Genomic DNA, 22027 nt, shown 5'->3' on the forward strand with positions numbered 1-22027 from the left:
GGCTCCCCTCAGCGCGCCGGGGCAACGCCCGGGACCAGCGGGCGCCTCTCCAGCACGGGCACAGCCGGGATCCTGGGCCGGACCCCCTCGCTTCGCGGGGTGCGGGGAGCCGGCCCGGCGCTGCTGCCCGAGGTCGGTGAGTACCTCCCGCGGGCCGGGGCGGCCTGAGCCTGCCCGCGGTCCCTGAAGGGCGGCAGCTCCGCGGAGTGCCGGGCCGTGAGGGGGGCACAGCACAGCCCGATCCCGGCGGTGAGGGTGAGGGGGCACAGCACAGCCCGATCCCGGCGGTGAGGGTGAGGGGGCACGGCACAGCCCGATCCCGACGGTGAGGGTGAGGGGGCACGGCACAGCCCGATCCCGGCGGTGAGGGTGAGGGGACACGGCACAGCCCGATCCCGGCGGTGAGGGTGAGGGGGGCACAGCACAGCCCGATCCCGGCGGTGAGGGTGAGGGGGCACAGCACAGCCCGATCCCGGCGGTGAGGGTGAGGGGGCACAGCACAGCCCGATCCCGGCGGTGAGGGGGACACCGCACAGCTGCGCCTCCCGCCCGGCGGTGGCCGCTGTAGGGCAAGGGCACTCGCCGCCCCTTAGGCTCCTCAGACATCGCCGCCCCGGGGCGGCCCCAGCCGGCTCCTCCCTCCCCGGCGATTCGCTGCTCCCTCCCAGCGTCTCGAACGCTCCTTTGCCGAAGTCTCGCCAGCTGTGTGCTGAGTGCCTCCAGAATCTGGGGCGGAGGCACTTGATGCTTTCTATTTAACCACCTTTTTTTAAACTGCACTTTTGTCAACGTTATCGGACGTGTTTTCTTCCTGTTTTGCCTTGCTATTTTTCACCTATTGAGTGACGCAATGTGCCATACCCGGAGCGCGGGGGAGGATCTCTGGTGCCGTGCCCGGGTGGCAGTGGGGTTTCGAGGCGGTGATGCTCCAGCTGGAGCGCTGCGCACCCCGCAGGAGCCCGGCACTGCTCCGGGAAGCGATGAGCGCTCGCTGGGTTATTCCAATACCGCTAATGAGGAGCTTTGCCCCGCAGTGTCACGGGTGACCTTCCTTCAAAGGCCTGTCAGCGATAGCGTCTCCCCGGGACGGTGTTTTAGTATTCATTCACGCTCGTGGCAAAATGGTTTTGTCGCCCGCCGCCCCTTTTTTCCCGCAGCGTTGCAGGCGCTGCTGATGTCACATCGCACAGCTTGGCGCTTCGTTCAGCACGCCGAAGAGATGTACAATTCCATTAACAGTTTTCTTCAGTCTGTCCTCTCAGCTGGTTTTGAGCGCTGGACAATGAAATCAAAATACCGTAAACTTGTACTTTTACATTGTTTTTGAAAACACAGATCCCAAAGGGCTTTAAAGAGAATATTCAGGATAAGAAGGGAACATTTTTTCCACTATGTTGCAGATGCATCTTATTGAGTAATCCTGGTTTTCATTTTCCTTTTGTCATTATTCCATACCTGTGAGGTCGCAGATGATCCAAAGAAGCCGAGAGTTCCAGGTGGAGCTGGTCTTGCATTAACTGCCCCGAGAACCCAGGTGACTGTTGAGCTGTCACAGATTTTGTGGTGCAAAGAAAGAAATCCTTTGGATTTTTACCTTTCTGCTTTCCCGTGGGAAGGAGTCTGTGTGCTCCTTATAATGAGTGGTTAACAGTGGTACCAGTGATGTCTCCACTTACTGCATAGAGAGATTTCACCCTGAGTATATTAAAAACTACCTATGCCTTCCTATTCTGTGCCAGTAGATGAGAAAAGTTAGCACCTCTTTTAATAAATCAAAATTAGGCTTTTCATTAATAATGCCTTAAAATAGTTTGGTTGCCTCTGCACCAATGGGACTGAGAGGCTGGTGTCACTGAAGACTTACTCAGACTTATGCTCACATCAGCATCTGACGTTAGTGGCATTTAATCCTTATTTAATTCTGGAAGGCTTTAGAAGTTAAATATCGTCACAGAAGAATTTGTGGAAAAGCTTGATTTTTGGGTCACATTTGTGGTTTGAGTCTGAATTTGTCAAATAAAAAGCAATTTTCATTGGTCTTCATAGTGGTGGCAGGACCAAACCTGAAGAGGAGAAATCTGGGCTTATTGTGTGTTCTACAAGGATGTTCGTATGGATTTTGACCCATATTCATGCCAATGCAATGACTGTTTACTGAAGAGAAAAAGCAATGGAGAAACAGGCAGGAATTCTGTTGCTGCACTGTTATTTTTTTCATTTTCACCTGAGCAATTTTGTAGCTGTGCAGTATATTTTTTCAAAAACTCTGCATGCTACTGTTTTGCAGTGCTGGTTTCTAGCTCTTTTTAGCATGTGAGGCTGTAAGTTCTACTTTCTTACTGCCTTCATTTCATAAGGATTGGTAGTGAATTTCCTAAACCAACACTAATTTATTTTCCAGATGCAAGCCTGGGACTGATGTTTTCTAAATGTTAACTGGTCGTAGAAGAATTAGAGCTGCATGATCAAAGTATCAGGTTAGTTGTCATCAGCTCTCTTTTTCATAAAAGCTCACTTTTTTGTATTACCATTTTACTTTTCCTTGTGCTCATGTCCTTTGTTTTATAAATTTATTATTTATTATTATAGGTTTATTAGATATATTATGGCTTATTGTATGAGTTTACCAACTCCTGGTAAAATAAACTCATACAATAAAGCAGTGTAAAGCTAAGTATTTCAGCTTTCCAGCAGGATTAAATATTTGATTCTGACTTTGAACATTCATGTGTTATCAACTTTTAAAATATCAGTGCTACATCCATTTATCTTTGGAACTTCTTCAGTATCAGAAACACTTAATGCCTGATTTTAGACCAACGCATTTCCTTAATCTCCACAGAGAAACTTTACAAGCAGTTCTGAGTGCTTGTTTCAGATGCTGAAGTGAGTGAGAGTTCTCTCCTGTAGTTCAGAACTTGCTTTGAGTAATTTCTGAATGGCATGCATCCATTCAAGGGTTTTAGATGATTTATCCATATTACCTAATTTGCTCCTAATTAGCCTAATTTAAGCGCTGTCCCTTCGGTTTGTGCTAATTTTGAAAGTGTAAACTACTTGAATTCCAAATGAGCACAACCACTCTGGGATTTAACAAGCTCACTGGTTTTGCCCAATCAAAAGTGTTATAAGTTTGTCGCTGTAGACAAATTTGCAGATTCTGATGGTGAAAAGACTGATCCTTATTAAAATTACTGATACAGCTCCTGGTAACTTCTCCAAAAGTCTCCATCTCCAAGCCTGCTGATCACGTGTTAAGCAGTCCATAAGGCAGAATTCCATAGGCAATAGTAAGTGTGAAGGGCAATTGATTGTACATGGAACAGGGGCAATATAACTCAGCTCTCAGTGCAAGTACTCCAATTAGAGTGGTTTTGCTTCCTGAGATAAATATTGGTTGTGTTCAAGGCCCTGATTTTGAATATTTTCCTGGACACAGTAAAATACAGGGTTCTCATTTCTTTTTTATTTGTGTTCTATTTATTTGTGTCCCATATGAAGTATGTGCTTCCAGTAAAGTTACTCCAGATTTTCTAAGTGAATTCTGATGAGAATTCTTATCTCAGATCCCTTATCTGAAAGGCAGGCTCTGATAAAATGTAACTGTGTCTGTGATGAAAGTTAAATGTGGATGTGCTACAGCAGAAAACAAATATTACAGCAGACATTTCCTAAATTATTCTGGAGACCTGTTCTGGTGCTCTCCAGTAGTTGTGTAGTGTTAGTTGAGTGTCTTTGACTTTTTGGCCTGCTCAATTATATGCCTCTTAAACCCAAACGTGCAATTTCTCGTTAAGATTCTCCTATTCTCTATTTATTAAACTGCTCTTTAAAACTCTGCTGAGACATGGTCTGGTCACAGACTGCTGGTGAATAATCAGCTTTATAGTCTACAAATCCATTTTAAACATCTGTTGAACAATGTAAGTGTGAAACTTAAAGCCAAATATGCCCTAGATGCTTCCCTTCTGCCCTAGAAGGAAGCCAGCTTTTTAAGTGTTTCAGCTTTGAGACAAAGCAACAAAATCACTTTATTGCACTAAAGTTGTATGTTATTTTAGCAAATAGGATGAGTTCCTGAAAGATCAATTAACCTTCATATAAATGGACTGTGCTGTGTTGCACAGTGCCCTTTGAAACCTCTATTGAAGTTTGCTGATGCTTACAGTGGCTGCTCACAAGAATAATTAGATGTTAATATTATGATCCTTGGATATCCAAGAGGCTGTAAGGCAGTCTCAAGGGATCAAGGCCCTAGAGAAGGGAAGGTGATAACCTGAAATCTGAAGGGTAGGTAGAGCAGTGCTTAACCGATACCATTCATTTTTATTTTGTTGACTGAAAATGATATCCAGTTTAGGAATAGTTGAATGCTTTCTGACAAGTAGAATGCTTCCTGACAAGTAAACCACACTTTCAAAAGGCGGTTTGATAGGTCATAGGTTGTTTCTTCGTACATAATTCCTTCTCCTAGGAGAATGAAGGATATAAGCAATCCTATGTCAATCCTGCTAAAAGCCTTGCTGCTGCTTAGCCAGCCTGCCTTAGCCAGTGCCTATTTCTTCTCTTTTGCATAAATAACATTCATAAGTTTTTGCCTCCCTTTAAGAACTATTATAGCATTTTTGATACGTGCATACCTGTATGTTTGCTTGGGGCCCAGAGAATTGGAGTGGAAGTTGATGGGATGAGGGATGTGCTGTTGCCTGTTCATACAGGGAGCATGCTCAGCAGTTCAGAAATGCAGCCCAGGTAGGTTGGGTTTAGTACTGTGGGGCAGAGATTCCTGCAGCAGCAGATCCTGCACAAGTTTTGTTTATCCAAAATACTGCATTAATTTAATTACAGCTTGAATGATGTTTACCTCTGCTTATAAAGTCAAATAACATGTTATTGACTCTTCCTGGGTAATTTCATGGTTTCTTATTCCTTTCCCATGTCTCAACTGGACAGCTGAAACAGATTTAACACTATATTGTTATTTGTTCCATGGACAGCAGAGGTGATTCTTGCAGAAGAAAATGAGCAGTGTGCATTCTTATCACAGAGAAATACGAGTCCTGTTTCTTCTGACTTCTCATACAAGTAGGTCTTGAGTTGGTGTTTTTAATATAAAATTGCTGGATGCAATTTCTGTTTTGATAATAAATGAAGAGAACGAGCTCTTTGGGAATTGTCAGGTTCCAGGTGCTTTTTCTCAACACCATTCTGGCCACTTAGGACTATGTGAGCAAGTGGAACTTCCCCAACAGCTCGTTCTGTTGTCAGTGGACTGCAGGTCCAACATTCAACCTGTAAAAGTTTATTGAAATTTTTATACTCTACTTTGCTACTGAAGGGTATTTTGTGTGGACATTTAATTAGACATGGAAATACCCACCTATATATCCTTTTTTACATACAGATGTGTTTGGTGTATGCACACAAGTTGCACTAAGTTATTACTCTGTGCGAATAAAGCTACTAAAACGTTCACTGTGAAGTGTAAGAGATGTAAGAATTATGCGTTAATATGCACAGATCAAGATATGTGAAGGTTTTGGGGGTCGAACAAATTACCTCCTGATGCATTCAGATTATTGCAGTGCATTTATTTACTCTAGAAATGTCTGAGTGGTCATACTTAAAAGATTTTGGAGAGCAGAATAAAGCAAAAGTTAATGAAAATAAAACATTTGCTTCTGAAAACTGCACATCATGAAATATTCATAGTTGTTCTACAGACAATATGTATTTTATAAAGAGGAGTAAATAATTTTGTTGAAGCATTGCAGTGTGGTGTGTGCTGATTAATGCTGGAATGTAATTGTTTGACATAATCAGAAGGGATAATATTCTGGGATAGCAGGTATTTATGGTTTTGACTGAAAACATTGATTCCTAAAGATGGGGGTGTCCTGCCAGCATTCTGTGGGGTCTCTGCTGGTGACTAGATTGAGAATTGGAAAAGTACATTACTGTTTCATTTCTTTTACAAATATTTTCACCATGAGAAACATTTGCTACTTTAAATGCTCTGAATATACTCAGCATCCTGTTCTGGTTTTGACTCTGGTTATTACTACCACTTATTAAAATTATTTTTAGTAGGATTAGTTGTCATGTTTCAAAAATAATTACCTTTAATTTTGTTTTTTTTTCTGGAAAGATTGCCCAACTTCAGGTGCACTGCTACTTTAGACTGCTGTTAAATAGAGCCATTAGTCTCACCTGACTTCTTTCCTTCTTTTCCTGTCAGCTCAATTACAGATTGTCAGTGCTGAAGGAAATGCTCTTGGTGGTGGAGTAGTATAGAGGGAAGTGTTAGCACCTGCTCTTAAAGGAGTCCCTGATTTCTTCCTGTTGCACAAACCCCATGTGGTTTTAGAGAAGACCTTAATTGGTATCAAAGTTGTCTAAATCCCAGTTCTTTGACATTCAGCTCAGTGGGTGTTAGGCTGGAATATTATATCACTTCAGATGCTGAAATTCTTTGTTGTATCTTGTGTGGCTGTTTAGGGATGTCATTTTCCCCCCTCTCATATAGTCTAGATTGTCAACAAACTAGGCTGCAATAAAAATGCTCTAGGAATGCATTTATTTTGCTACTCTAAAGGAAATTACAGTACAGCTAATTTGCAAATGAATATGTTTAGAAATTCTTCTGTTCAAATCTTGTAGTATTGATCTCACAAGCCAAGTCCTTGCTCAGGGTATTCTTTCGAACCAGGAGAAAAAGTGAAGAGGCAGTAATTGCAGCTGTGATAATCTGTGGTTAATTTGAAACACTTTCAGAAACATCTTAAAAGGCTTCTGAAAATCAAGGTGAGTTGGAGATAAAGTACCAAAGTTGCTTATGAAAATAGCATTTAGGAACCTGAAACATCTGGAATGCAGACTTCTAAATGTGCTTCTCTTTCCTTCAAAAACCTTTTGGCACAGAGCTGTAGACACAGAAGTAATTTTCCAAACTGTGGACTCTAAATTATACCTAGAAAACTTATAAAATGTAAACCGTGTTGTCTTTGTGCCTTCCTTTGTTTAAGAGCTATCTGAGGTCTGATCATGGATGCATTCAGAGTTGCCAGAGTTCAGGGGCCTGTGGGGATTTTGCAGCAGAAGGGATAAAGAAGGGAATGTATTGTTTTGTCATGTTATTTTCTTCCTCACTAAGCTTCCTTTTAGTCCTGCCTTCTGATAAGTACCTTAAAAGGAACAATCCTAATGAAGGGACTGAGCCTCAGGTGCCAGAGGTTCTTATGGCTGCTGGTGAGCCTGGTTCCTTTTGTTAGGCTGGAAGAGATAAGAAACTCAGTCTCCAGTAGAAGTGCTGTGTAAGCTCACACCAGGTTCATACAGTCCATCCAGTTAAGTTCATTCAACAGAAATTAGGAAATCAAATAAACAGTCAATTTAAATTCCCTATGGCCCAGCACTGAAAAAAATACTCCATTGTTTGTTTTAAAATGAATATCAAACTTGCAATATTTTATCAGATAAACAATAATGTTCTTAGCAAAACAAGCATGTGTTTATTGGAAATTAAGATGTATTTGAAGCTAAGGCTGTTTCTGCTTGAGAATGTTATTCTGGCAAATTTTTAGTCACTGTAAGTGCTCTGTGGTAGAAGAGAAAGCAGTGCATGTGGTTAGCTCCTTTTACACTGAGATGCACTTTAAAAATCACTGTTATTTTCATAGAAGTATAAACATTTATAATCCCTATGTACGATCATTTGTTTTTAATTAAACTGATGTGTTGTTAATGCTCTGCTGTGAATGTGCTGATAGTGTAACAGCAATAGCCATGGTGAATTATGTATGTGTGTGTTAGGGCAGAAAATCTGCTCAGAATGTGTTCTATTACTTCCTTCTCCTTGGTTACCTCCCTCAAATTATTCCAAATTTTAAATGTTCCCTTTTTTAACCACTTTTTCCCAAAAGTATACTTCCTGCATGTCTGCATTGTATCATTCCAGTTTGTCTGTTAACTGTTTGACTTTGAAGAACAGGGAGTGAGGGGACCTCACTCAGAGCTTTAGAAAGTAAATGCTGATTTTGGCCTTTTCTTTTTTAGTGCACAAATGATACTTTCTGTGAAGCCTGGTTTGTTTCTTCTCTGGGCCTGTTTTTGTCACTTTTAAAAACTTCAGTGGAAGTTTGTGGTTATCCCAAGTACTTGGGGGAAAACTCGAGGATGTGTGTACTCAGCTGGGTGTGTACTTTTCCAGTGGTACAATCTGGCCTCAAATATTACAGGCTTTACAAAATCACTTGTGCAACGTTCATTCACCAAAACATATTTTGACTTGCAAGACTTGTCCATCAAATCTCCTCTTTTTCATTCTAAGTCATGTGAAAACTTACCAGAAATTCTTCAGTTACTATATCAGTATCCTTTCTGCCTTGCTTAGCGCATATACATGACAGACTTCAAGAATTTCCATGTTCTGTTAATTCACTTTAAGCTTAAGTGTTTTAATGTTCACAAATAGGGGCCATTAGTTGACTTAAGCAAATACATCCACAAGGGTGAAATTTGTTTTAATATTAAGTTGTTATACAGAAAAGTCAGCTGTCACTTCCATTTATGAAGGGACTCGAGATATCTTTGTTTCACAGCAAGCAGGTAAAGACAGTGACCTGCCGTTAGGTGCTAGCTGAAGTTCTTGGCTGTATTTGTATTAAATTAGTTGTGAGTGTGCAATAATTTGCTTTATGCTCACTAAAATAGGTGCATCCAAGGTTCCACTTCAAACATTAAGATGTGAAATACCCATTTGTTGAATTTGCTTATAGGTGTACATAAATGCCCATAAATGTCTTTTCCCCGTTTGTTGAATTTACTTATAGGTGGACATAAATACACAGGGTAAGTGGTAAAATATTATAAATAAGTATGTGGCCAATCCAAAATCAGGTTTTTTCACAACAGTAATAAAGCTTCACCAGCCCAGGGGGTTGACAGCTATAGATCCTGACTTTTATATGTAACTCAATTTTGTCTCTTACACTGAGGACTTGGAATTTTATCCACAATTATTTCCAGGTTCAAACAGTACTTATCCAGAAATATTTTTTTAGGAACTCCATCTTGATATGTAGGCTTTATTTCATCCCTACTGAAATCAATAGGACCTTTTTCTGGTGGCCTCAGTAAGTATTGGATTGGGCCCATAATTTACACTTGCAAATAATTTTGGCCACAAAATCATATCTGCAGAAATGGAGGCAATTCCTCAAAACCAGGCTATCTTTGCTTGTGGGTTTTTTTTTGCAAGGGAATTTCAGTAACTGGCTGTGGTTTTTCCTTTATCCTCTGGGGTTATCAGAAGCACAGTAATTTTCAGCCATTGTTGGGTCAGGGTGACATGATTTATGGTTGCTTCCTCTAAAGGAAAGCTTTCTCTAGAGTTAAGAGGAGTTCTGCTCCACTGTGCTTGCTGTGATGTGTCACAAGGAGAGAAACTGCTCCTTTAGGGTAGATGTGTTTTCTAGCTATAAGTTGGGCTTTCTGTTTGCAAACCTGTCAGTCCACAAAGCAATTGATTCTCTCCAGTGAAGAGCACCGTAACTGGCTCAGATGTGATCAAAGGTAAGGGGGAAATGGCTTCTACTTTAACAGAAACAATGTGGATTTTGTTCTCTGAATTGTCTCCCTACAAAATGAATTAAAAACTGTAAGGATGTTGGTTGTAGGTTTAGCTGGCAGGCACCAAATATATGCAGAAACAGAAGAAAAGCCTCAATGTGCAGATTTAAATGTTTGCAAGACAAAAATACAGTGTGTTTCTAATAGGTTGTTTACCTCAGATGAACTAGGAACTGATTGACAGCTTGAAGTCATACTCCAGAAAATATCTGAAGTACTTCTTTATTCTCAAGTAGAACTTTATTTAGAAACACTTTATTTAGAAACATGGTCTGGTAGAAATTTCAAGATTTATAAACAACCTTTAATCAAAGGATATAGGATCAGTGAAAGAGACAAAGGATTTGATATCTCCTTCATGCTGGAGTAGAAGGAATTCCAGTTGGACAAGATATCCCTTCTTTGTACAATACTGTGGGCCTGGGTCTGGAAGGCAGCATCATGGCCGTAGCATTAGGACTGACACTTTCCAGTGAAGTGTAGCCTTTATGACTTTGATAGTTCAGGAGGACTTCACAGTGAAATGTTTGTCCTCTAGGATGGACTGTGAATAGCTTTTTCAAAAACTTCACAGTGAAATGTTTATCCTCTAGGATGGACTGTGAATAGCTTCTTCAAAAACTATTAAAAAATTACATTGCAAGTTAGTGGAAGGAACTTTAAATATTCTAAAAAGCAGAAACACCTGCAGTTTTCTCTGCTGTTTGCCTGCATTAATTCCAAGCATGTCAGAGAAGTGGCACTGCCTTCCTCTGCAGAGAATAAATAACTCTGTCTGTGATAGGATTTCTGGAGATTTATTTTCTCTGCAAATATGCTGTGTTTGTGAGCGTGTAACTGGAATGACTTTCATCATACTTGGTGTTTGTAAGTTGATTTGTAATTAATACTGGCAAGCCTGAAGATATGGTCCTTTGTACCTTGGTTGATGCACATCAGATTCTTTGCCTTGTGGGAGGTTTTTGTGTGTTTTCGTATTGCTCTTTGCTTGTTCACAGCAGTGAAGGATATAACCTTGGAAGTAGTCCAGTGTTTTAAATCTATGGTGCTATGTTTAGTTGTGGTAATCAGGATGATGAATATATAATTTTAATTATTACTATTTTTTTCTGGAAATGTCACTCTTCAAGATAATGTAGGTAGCAATGCCAATATATGTAATTATTCACAGGTGAAGTATCAATTAAAGATAGATTCTTCCCTAACCAAGATGCAGAAGAAGGAAACCGGAACAGCCCTTTTAGATGGAAAAGGTTGGTCCATGACATCCAGCTCTAACTCTGTCAGAGAATTTAACAGAGTTTGCCAGATAAAAATTATTTAAACCTTGCAGGTTTTGGAGTTAAATGTTATTAAGAAGCTACATTTCAAACCAGAATGCTGTGCTCACTTCAAGTATATCTTCAAATATTTCATGGCAAAATAGTGACCCTGGCTTGAAATGCCTTTAGGGGACTCATCGCTGTTCTCTCCTACCCTCTCTGGGAAAAGACTCACCTGAGAGAGAGGAAAAGCCTGTGAGACTACTAAACAGTTCAAAAAAACTGAACAGAGATGTTTTAGCCTATCTCCTCTTCTATATGCCACTGTTAGGAATAATTTTGGGATTCCATTCCTGGATGAAACCAGGATGTATTCAGATTCCTGAAAGGTTTGCAAAGTACATTGCAGTGCTTCACAGTAATGGAGAAGATGAGCCTTGGCTGCCTTTGAAAGAGTTTAGGGAAGAGACTCCCAAACTGAGATGGATGAGGTACAGTGGCAGCACAATACTGCAGTAGCACAGTTAGCTGTCTTGTGTCCTTCAGGACACCATGAAATTGCATTCGCAGTTTCCAGATTTTCTGTTTTAGATTCTGACTCCCAAATCCCATGAGGCCAAAGGAGAGAAGTGAAGGGAGCTTGCAATGCTGTGCAGACATAGAGGAAAATCCATCCTGTCCCATAACTTGGTGCTTTCTGGACCCTGCTTGTCTGGAAGCACCAGGGCTGGGACTGCATAGTCCCCTTTAGGGATTTGGTTTAGGATTTTCCTCACAGCTTTGTGTGTTCAGGCAGGGCAGGGTAGCAAAGGGCGCAGAGAGGAGCTGTGTTGGCAAGTCCTGGGAAAAGTTCTCCAGATACAAGAAACCAGAGACATAAGGTCCAGTGATTACTCCAGACCATTTTGACTTCTTTGGTTCCCAATTGTATCTTTTTGAATTTGGCTGCAAAAATGTAAAAGGTCTGGATAAGCAGTCACAGTTCAGAGCAACAGTTTGGGGGTTTTGGGCTTTTTTTGCTTCGTTGGGGGTTTTTGCCACAAACCTGCTTAAGGAAATTTTAGAAAGATAATTAGAAGTCTATCAGCCAGTTTGGTTAAAACAAATACAAAATGGATGAAGCATTTGAACTGTGGAATTGATCTCTGCGGCCAGTTCTTACAGTGTGTGCTTTGAAGAAAACTGTGCTGTCAAATGTGGGCTATGCTGTAGTTTATGGAAGGGACCTGCACTCAGCATTTAAGCATGTTTTTCTCTTTTTTCCCCCCTTGTTTCTAATGAGAAATTAGTGCAGCACAACTTTTTCTATTTCTTACTGTGCACAGTTAGTCTGTAGAGGGTATGTGTACCAGGCTGGCTTCCTGGGCCACAACTAATCCAATAATTTATGAATTTATGAGATTATTTTTGCTGTTCAGGCCAGGTGTAATCTCATGCACCTTTTTTTAAAATTCTTCTCTGGAGTAAATGCTAGCTAGGCTAATCACCAAAAATTTAATTACTTTTTTTTTGTGTGTGTGTTTTTTTTGTGGGTTTTTTTGTTTTCCTTCTAGATGTGTGTAGTGTCACTTTACATCAGACTTCCCCTCTTTTAGGAACTGCACAATGATGCATCTGTTCATACTTTGTGCAGAAAATGATCACTGACTGCTTTTCTTTTGCAATGGCATTTACTGTTGACTGTGTTTGGCACACTGGTGGGCTTTGGTCGCAGAGAAAGATTTGTGTTGTTCCATATCCTAATGGAAATGCTCCTCTGTTGTATCATACTATTGTCTGCTTACTCTGCCAAGGATTTAATTAATCATTTCCTTACCCTGCTTTTACTCTGAAATCAATGTAAAACTTAGCTAGAACTGGGCTAGAAAGGGAGACACCAGGGCTACAGACATTGAAGAAGCACTGAGGGGCACAGTTCCCTTCTCTTTGGGAAGCCTGCATTCCTCTTGAGCCATTCTCTCCTAAATGGACTGTGTTGCTGCTCACTGACTGTACCAGTAGTTTGACCACAAAAAAAAAAAAAAAAAAAAAAAAAAAAAAAAAAAAACAAACAAGGGTACTGATAGCAAAAGAAGCATTGGACTGTTGGGAGGCAGGAATGATGCCTTGGGGATCCCTGTTAGGACTGATTGATAAAGCTGTCCTGTGACTTACCTGGAAGGAGAAGCTGGCATGCTAGTAAAACTTCTAGAAGACATTAAATCAGGATAACTGTGCACCAATGTCAAGCTGTACAGAAGTTAGAATATGGACAAAGGGTAACAAAAGCCTACAAAACACATAAAACATGAAAATATTGCCTGTTGAGTCTGGAAATCCTGTTTGTCTCTTCCCCTGCTGTATCTGAAGGAATTAGAAAGCTTTAATGGAACAGACCACAATAAATCAACTTTGCTGGGAAAAAAAAATGCCAGTATCTGAAAGGGTTTCATTTTTACATACTGAATGTGAATGTCTTGCTACAGAACTTTCTTGGAGAGCTGTGATGGGCCAGGGAAGGAGAGTTTTCAACTCTCTTGTCTGTGCATGCAGAAGCACTGGATAACATGGTAATTCCATTAGCGAAGCTGCTGTTGCCAGTCCAGCTGATTTTGCTGGAGAGAGGAAGTGTGTGTACTGTGCTGACTGCAGGGCTGCATCTAAAAATAGTTCATGGCTGTGATTACCTGGGCACAATCAATCAGAACAAAAAGCTAGGATTGTCATACTGGCAAAATGATTCTGCAAAGAGGTGGCATTGCTTGGTTTAGGAAATAAATTTTACGTAGTTTGATTCTCTACAATTTTTAACTAAGTTTTCATAATGAGCTATGGTCTGTAAATGAAAATCTTGGTTTTGCTGACTCTAAACAAACTGATACTTTCAGAAGCTGATCCATCATTTTGAATCCCCTGATGCTCAGCCACTTCTGTTAGGAGTTGAAAGGTAAGTAGTGTGTCAGTACATGTTTGTGTTTTAAGGCCCAGATGTGAATCCGGTTCACGAAGGCTGGCAGATGTGCTCTTGCAGTGGGGCACCTGCTGCTGCAGCATCAGGAAGACTGTCCCTGTCAGCCAAGGAGGGAACTGCTCTTCCTGAAGCTCACCTGAGCACTGAGAGGCCTGCAGAAATCTGGGATGGTAAACTAACACCCTGCTGAGTTTTTTCATATCAACAAAACCAGCACTTATATTTCTAACTCTTTTAACCATCTGGAATCTGATAAAATGTGTTCTCTAAATGAGCAAGTGAAGCTTTGTGGGGTTGCTGCTTTTACTGCAGGTACTCAGCTGTAAGAGTAGCATGGCTTGGTCGTCTCTTATGTGCAAGAAAATTCATTGCCTGAACCAGTGTAAATTTGCAGGATGTGGCATTTTAAAATGTCAGTAAGTTAAGTGGGGTCTTGTAAACATTTCTAGATAGGTTGTGGTTCATTGGCTTATTGTTTGACCATTTTGAATGGAAACATCCATGTGGTTTTATTACGACTTGATTAATTACAGCCAGTTGAACACTAAATTACAGCACCAAGATACCTAAACACTGAAGAGCTTTTAGTAGAAAGAATTCCAAATACTGACAGAATTAAGTGTGGCATTTCCTGATTAAGATTGCTGTGGTGCAGATGTTAACACTGCCACTGCTGATTAAAACAAATTGTAAATAATAATTTGTTTTCTACAATTTGTAGAAAAATTGTAGAAAATTCAGTGAAAGTCGTAGTTGCCTTAGTGGTTATTTCAATGACCAAATTTATCCATTTTAGAGGACACTTAAGGTCTCTATTGCTAACTTCAAAAAAATGCAAATAGTATAGATTGCTGCTTAATCAGTACCTTAATTTTTCCAAGATCAAAAGTCTTCAAGGGTTTTACGATGGAAGTGCTGAGTCTCCCACAGTATTTTTTTGGTTTAAACTTAATTTTTTTTTTAATAAAGATGAAAAATACTAAGGATCTCAAGACACAGAAAAGTTGTAGAGAGTCCAAGATATTTTTACTTGCCTCTCTAAGCACAAACATAACTGTAAAGAGTTTGATCTCTTGGCAGTATCTGGTCTGCCATTAGGGCCCTCTTCCCATGAGGCTGGACATGGGATTTTTAAAACTGAAAGCATTCCAACTCTGGGGAGAAATAGCAGTGCCTTTGAGCAACTCAACCCATAGCAGGAGCCACCCAAGGGAGCCTGGGGCTCTGTAAATTTTCATTGCACTTTGTAGATTTGTTTCTAGATTGTCTTTGTAGACTGCTTTGTTTGTAGATTTTGGGCTGTACATCGGCTCCTGCTTTCACGAAAAGTGAATATGCAAATGTGGGGTTTGTCTCACTGATAGAAGCCAAGTGTTACATAAAAAGCAGTTCAGAAAATCAATAACTTAGAGTTGACATTTGTTTGAAGAGAATGGAGATTATATGGGTCTGTAGTCCAAAAAATGCTGCATTTATTGCTGATGAAGAAATTCAGCATAATCAGATAATGAATGGTGCTGTGGGACTCCCCATACCAAGTATAATTTGGTAACAATAATTAGGTAGGGAGTTGATCTGTTCAGTTTCATTGGCAGTGCCATAAAAGGAGGCAGTAAGTTTAATGTGTGAAACTAGTAAACTGTCAGGTGTTAAATTAAACAGCATAACTCTCCTGCTGATGGGGATCTTAACTTTTTAGTGGTGGATATAAAATAGAGTACAACTTGGGGTAGTTTTTCTATATATACCAATTTCAGTGTAATTTAGGAGCTGTGGCCTTGGGAAATACCAGAGTCAGAGATCAGAGCTGTTGTTGATGTGGTGCCTTCAGTGCAGGGTGCCAGGCAGAGCAGAAAAATGTCAAAATTGGATCATGGCAGTATGATCTTAACAGGCTGGACTGTTAAGAGGTGTCACCATTGTGTACTGGGACAAGGTTTCAATCAGTGACAAACTTGGTCATCTTCTGGAGTAGTAGTAACTTATTTAAAAAATGTGCTTTAATAGCAAGACAATATTAAATCATGCACATTCATTACACAGTTTTGATTTTTTTGTCTGCTTTGATTCTTCTGTTCTTAACGGAAAAACCAGTTTTGAGTTTAGTACTGATAACAACTAATGCCTTAAATGCTTTCCCTCCATAAATAGAACATTGCAAATATATAAATAACTACATTGCTTTGATGCCTAGATACGATTGTCTTATAATTAATTCATTTCCCAATAAGAAAACCAATTTTAGAAAACAAGTTTTACTTATCTGTGTTTCTTCAAAGGAACTTAATTTTGCAGTAATTCAGTTATGTAACCACAATTAATTGATTGTTAATGTTAATTAGAGTAAATATTTCTAAAATAATTGGATAACTTGAAGTGTGGGTCATGATTTTGACTATTTTTCCTTCAGAATTTCTTATTTAGTCTGTACTTCAAATGAGTATGACAATAATATTGTCATGCTTTCTGTTTCTTCTTTTATTTTTATATTGTTTTTTATGTTTAATTTTTGTTCTCTTCAACATTAGATCTAAAAAGTGTTAGCTATGACCAGATGTTGTTTGACTATCTCCTATATACCCTTTTGACCTATTCTGTAAAGTTTTAAAACATTCATGCTGTAACATTGCAAAGGATACCCGTAGGGGCTCATTTCTTCTTGTATTATTCACTGTTAGTGGAGCAAATTGCAGTATGTCAAGTGAGGCAGGCACCTTTTTATTTAGCATCAAAGCTTAACTTCTAAGTTTTAATTCTGTTTCAGGAAGAACTATTTATGGTGATTTTTATTTATTCAGGGCAGGTATGAGAGTAATGTGAGAACTGGGAAATGGCCTCAGTTTCTCATTAAACCAGTTCCTGAGGTGAAGTATTTCCATAAATCTTTTTGTGTTAGGCTGAAATTCCTAACAGAAGAAGAATCTTATCAGTCTAATAAACATGCTATGGGATAGGTACCTAAGGCAGCCTGAAAATCCTCCCTCACTGCCTGATTTTCAAGAACAGAACCAACAGGCACGAGGTGGCTCTGGCTGGGCTGGGCAGAGCTGTGCTGGCAGTGCCAGGCTGGGCACCCCCTGGTCCTGCCGTACCAGGTGCTCTTGTTATGCACTGAAGGCAGGGCAGGACTGGCAGCTGATTTGTTTGATGCTATTATTGGGAGGATGACCAGCCCTGAGGCTTAAAAAGCATAGAGTAAATTGCAGTAATGGTTCAGTCCCCAGATATTTTCTCCCACATAGCTTTGGGTGTGTCAGACACTATTAGTTTTGTGTTAGATCACCCAGCTTAATGATGATGTCATATAAACCCAATGAGGTATCAAAGTGCCATTTTTTTTAAGAAAAAACCCTGTAAGATTTAGTAAGTACTGTTTAAAAAGGGTAATTGATTGCCTCATTTGTGTGGCAGCATATTGCTATAGAATATGGCAGGCCTTTGCCAGGAAGAAGAAATTTGTATTCTCCTGAGGATAGGGACAAGTTCACATTCCTCTGTGATGGAGAGCTAGTTGCCACCCACAGATGGGAGAGCAAATTAAAGCAAAGGTAATGAGTAAAGCTTCAGGTCAATTTTGTTTTGGTTGGTTTTTCTAATATAGTTTCCCCCTCTCCAAATAAAGTACTTAATACGGATAATAGAGTTCTTTGATGGAGAGAAGGTTCTGTTTGTTGAAGATTTTCTTCATTCTCTTCACCCTTTTGCAAGTGCCTTTGTAAGTACTTTTAATCTTGACTGAAAGTTTTATTTAGTTATTCCAAGGGATTTTTTTTGCCAGGTCTGAGATAAGGGGAAAAAATCAATTATTTTCATTGTTAGAAGGTAGCTGCTTAAAGAGAAATCAATAACAGTGTCTATGAATGAGCTGTTGGCCAGTTGGCAATGTAATAGCCTAGCTTTGAAGAAAACAGAAAAAAATGCAAAATAAAAATAAATTATATTGGAGCTTAGGTTTAGGATAAAGATAAATTATTTGAAAGCTCATCTACTAGCCTGATGGGTTTTCCTATCATAACCTATCATAGAAATCTTAATCTTTACTATAACCAGTGCCTCTCCTTTAAATTTTTGATTTGTATGGATTTTAATGAATTCTCAAAATCCTGTTTGTAATTAACCCTTCTTTTCCATATACTTCAGACATTGGGAATACCACCAAGCTAGCCAAAACCAATTAGTATTAGTTTTTAGTATCAGTTTTTAGTATTAGTCTTAGGAAAAAATGTTATATTAATTGTGTTATGTAAAATTCTCTAGCACTTTCTCTAGGCTAAATATCAGTTTGAAAGTAAGCAAACAAGATTTAAATTCATCATTAATGGAATGATGAGAAGATTTAAATCAAGGAAAGATAAAATCTTGGGGAGCATCTTCCCTGTTCTTTACCACTGGCTCTAGGAAACTGAAGCTGATTGTGACTTTTCTGTGGGTGATTGACATAATATTTTCATTGCCACTGCACTCCTCATTCATCAATTGGTTTGAAAAATCCAGGGATGATCAGAGCATTGGTGCCTGTTTTAACTCAGCTGAGTAATATTAAAAAATACATGCAGCCAGCAGAGCTTGTATTGGTTATGGTGTTTCTGAAAACAAGTATCTGCTACTGTATTTTGTCTGTCTAATAATTATACTCCAGTTTAGGGGGTTTTAGGGGGTTTTATGCAGTAAATTCTGTCAAGTACTGTATTCCAGAGGATCAGTAATAAAATCCTTGCCCTGTTAGAGTTGATGTAGGTCCTGTGACTTCAGGAGGATTAGCGTTCAAAGCCTCCCAATGCAATGAATATGTTTCCTTCAAGTCATGTGTGGAAGATGAGGCAGCATAATTACAGCAGGATGGATTCAATGGGCCAGATGTTGGCAAATCTTCTTCATTTGGCTCGGTACCAGAAGAAAGCCCACTCCTCTCCTGCCAGCTGGCAGTCAGTCGGTCTTTTTGCCTCTGCAGCTCTCCATTTTCCATGAGCAAGTCACAAATGTTCAGCACAGAGTACAGCTCGTCTTGGCAACATAAGGAGAGATGGTCATCACAGACCTTGGGCCTGTTTGCCAGGTTCCACAGCTACAAACCTGTATGTTGTCATGCAGGCTAAAATTAAAATCTTCCTTTCTTATTTCTCCTGTAAATTTATAGGACATGTGATATTTTTTTCTGGAAGGTACAATTTAAGGTAAATATGGAAGGTACAATTTATAAAAATAGAGTTTGAAATGGACCTCAGGTAGCTAATTGAGTCTAGGAGTTTTGTTATTTATTATATGGAATTAGGAATTTGAGGATAATTATCCACCAGTCCTCTTTAGAGAAGGCAATTTAACATGGAAGAAAAACTCTACCTAAATGTATTTTCTTTCTTTTCTTACATTTAAAAAATTGATGTTTAAATTTAAAAGTTTGATTGGTGATTGATTTACCTTGGTAAGATATGATGTAAAGTCTCTCAGTTTCATCTCTGAAATGTCTGTAAACTGAAAAGTGAAGAAAAGTTTCCATGGAGTATCAAAAGAGATGATTAGCATAGGGGCTTAGGTAACCTGATTAGAATAACTCTGGACTCCAACCTCTTTCTTGCTGAGAATCAGTCTGGGGCCAGGCTGGAACAGTGTTCAGGCTGTAGTTCAGGCCCATGGTGTGTGGTTTTTATGGATTCTTTCTCTGGGAAGTTAATGTTTGCTTTGAGAGAAGCACTTGGTGTGTGGGGAATAGAGTGATGTCTCACAGCTGCAGGAATCAGCCCTGGAGAAATGAGACATTGTGCAAAGAGTTTGATTTTTGTGTACAGCTTTTTGCAGCGTTGGTCTCTTTATCTGCAGCCAGTCAGACCCATGTTCACATTTCAATAATTAAATCTCTCTGTTTACTCTTCTAAATCCAATTTGGGCCATTTTTCAAAGACCACAGCTCCTTTGCCTGACATCTGAATATTTGGTTTATCTGAGTTCTGAGCTGGTCGTGTAAATTGAGTGTCTCTGGTTTGGATCTGCTTTTTTGATGGGTAAATACCTCCTTGCAAATTGTCTACAGACCTCTGGTTTTAGGGCTGTGCTGCATCTATAACTTGGTGTTGGTTGTTTTTATTGTGGGTTATGTCTTTTATTGGGGTAAGGAGGCAGGCTGGGGAAAGCAGTGAAGGGCAAAGTGTTAAAGAAGTTATACTAGGATGTGAAATGTGTATCCTAAGGTGTTAAGAGCTATTACATGGATCTGCAGCATTTCTGATACTGACATGGAGTAATTACACTTCTGTTTATGACTGATAGTTCAACTTCTGCCAGTGTTTCCATTATTAACTTCTGTTTTCTTGGAATTGTACTACAGGCAGAGTCTGTATCTGAGTAATTTTATTAAAGCAGTTTTCAACAGGCTCATTGGCTGTGCAAGCATGGAAAGAATATTAAATTAAAAGAAAATTCTGAACCCAGGGAACCTAATGGTCTGATATGGGATGTTAAGCTATGTCATCACTAATTCAACATGCAATTTCTGTTTTGCTCTGATTATATGCAAAGTCAATGATCTTTCAGCACCAGTAGCTACAAAACCAAGTGTTTTAAACATTGCAATAATAGCCTGAAAATCACAAGATCTTAAATAATGAGTTGGCTCTCCATTGCCTTCCACTTGGAAGAGAAGTTTGACACCAGGAGTAGCTGACCAGAGCCAGCACTGCATCAGAGCTTTGCCTCTTTCAGCTGCAGCCTTGGAGGGGTGGCTAAGTCAGGACTGTGAGCAACAGATTGCTCAGAAGATCTTCAAACACAGCTCCTGTGTGACTGTCCAGATTCAGACACTGGTTTACAGTGTTTACAGAGGTTATTTAGGATATCAAGTGCAGACCTAAACTGAAGACACCTGACTTAATGAATGAATAGTTTTTGAAAAATGATAGCTGGACGGTGATCTCCTCAGTTTTTGTGTCTGGGTTTAGGCATAATCCCAGGGTAGGATGTTCTGTGTGAGGGAGGCAGAGTGATCTGAGACAATCCCAGGAGGACCAGTGGAGAGGTTTTGGCCTTTTGCATCTTCATCCATGTTTGTATGCAATATAATCTACAATGACAAATCTGAATTATTTCATAAGCCTCATCAGCACAGTAACTGGGAACTGCCTAGAATGCCTCCTAAAGACTTTTTTTATTCTCTAAATGAGCATAAAATCTGGGAATTTGCCTTTGATCTCAGTATACTGAATGTGAATGCAGTTGCCTGATGTGGAGCAAGAGGCTGTGATGAATATGGATGTGGTGCTGCTGGCCTTTGTTAATGCAGAGGTGCCTGGAGAGATGAAACAGGGGAGCTCCACAGTGCTGATCTTATGCCTCAGCTCTTGATGAAGGATGTTTGATAACTTATTTTTGAGATTTTTTTGTTTGCTGTTTTCTTTTCTTTGTAAAAGATTTCTTTAAGAGAGCTCTCTAGTGATCTCTGACTGTACTACTTTACATCTTAGTAGTATTTTACTTTTGGATTAGGGGTTTAGTGAATCAAGCCTTCCTGCTCTCTAAACAAAAGAAACTTAACATTTCTAATTTTTCTTTTAATCTCAAAACTTCCTAGTTAAAAATCACTTAAGACATGGATAAGTCAGAATTTCATTGCCTTCTCCTTTCCCCCACTTCCTACCCCACATTGGAATATTAATTATATTTCAAGTGAGTTAACTGGTAAGAAAGATACAGAATTATGTTGTGCATTTGGCAGCCTTAAGCAGTATTTTATATATTTTTGGGACAGTTATTATAGCTGACATGAATTCATATTATTGCCTTGTCAGGCTATACTTGACAAACACTTTTTGACCTATTTTTTAAGTATAAATGTAATATTTATATTGTTTTTTATATTCCTCCATAAATTACAACTACACTCGGTAATTGTAAACATAGATTCTGACAATCAAATGATAGGGTTTTTATGTGTTCTAGTTTATTTTACTTTTCCCCAGGAGCTTCAGGTAATTAATTTTTTTTTTAATTTTTTTAAACCCAGAACTATTTATTTTCTCTCTCAAATGGAAAATAAAATAAACATAATCAAAAGAATTTTTATTTTTAATTGGAAATTAAATAAATGTGTGCTGTACTAATTCTTTTTTTAAGTAGTTAAAGTAAGTATACAGGCTTCCTGCAGGCATTGCCAGAGGAAAGCAAAGGTATTTTGGGAGTAGAATAGAATTTAGAT

General features: G+C 39.3%; 1 protein-coding gene across 2 annotated transcripts in view; it reads left to right on the forward strand.

The window, feature by feature from the left end:
• Position 1: 1 nt before the first annotated feature.
• Positions 2-22027, forward strand: part of SPSB4 (splA/ryanodine receptor domain and SOCS box containing 4) — a 162507-nt gene continuing 140481 nt past the window's right edge. Inside the window, exons 1-2 of one of the 2 annotated variants that reach the window (XM_068201002.1) lie at positions 2-136; positions 2402-2477. The gene's annotated coding sequence lies outside the window, so the exon portion shown is untranslated. Of the gene's footprint in view, positions 137-2401; positions 2478-4955; positions 5086-22027 lie in introns of those variants that run through there. The other variant, XM_068201003.1, reaches the window with a different exon arrangement.

This window comes from Anomalospiza imberbis, chromosome 10 (assembly GCF_031753505.1).
Source record: "Anomalospiza imberbis isolate Cuckoo-Finch-1a 21T00152 chromosome 10, ASM3175350v1, whole genome shotgun sequence".
In the NCBI taxonomy this organism is placed as follows: domain Eukaryota; kingdom Metazoa; phylum Chordata; class Aves; order Passeriformes; family Viduidae; genus Anomalospiza; species Anomalospiza imberbis.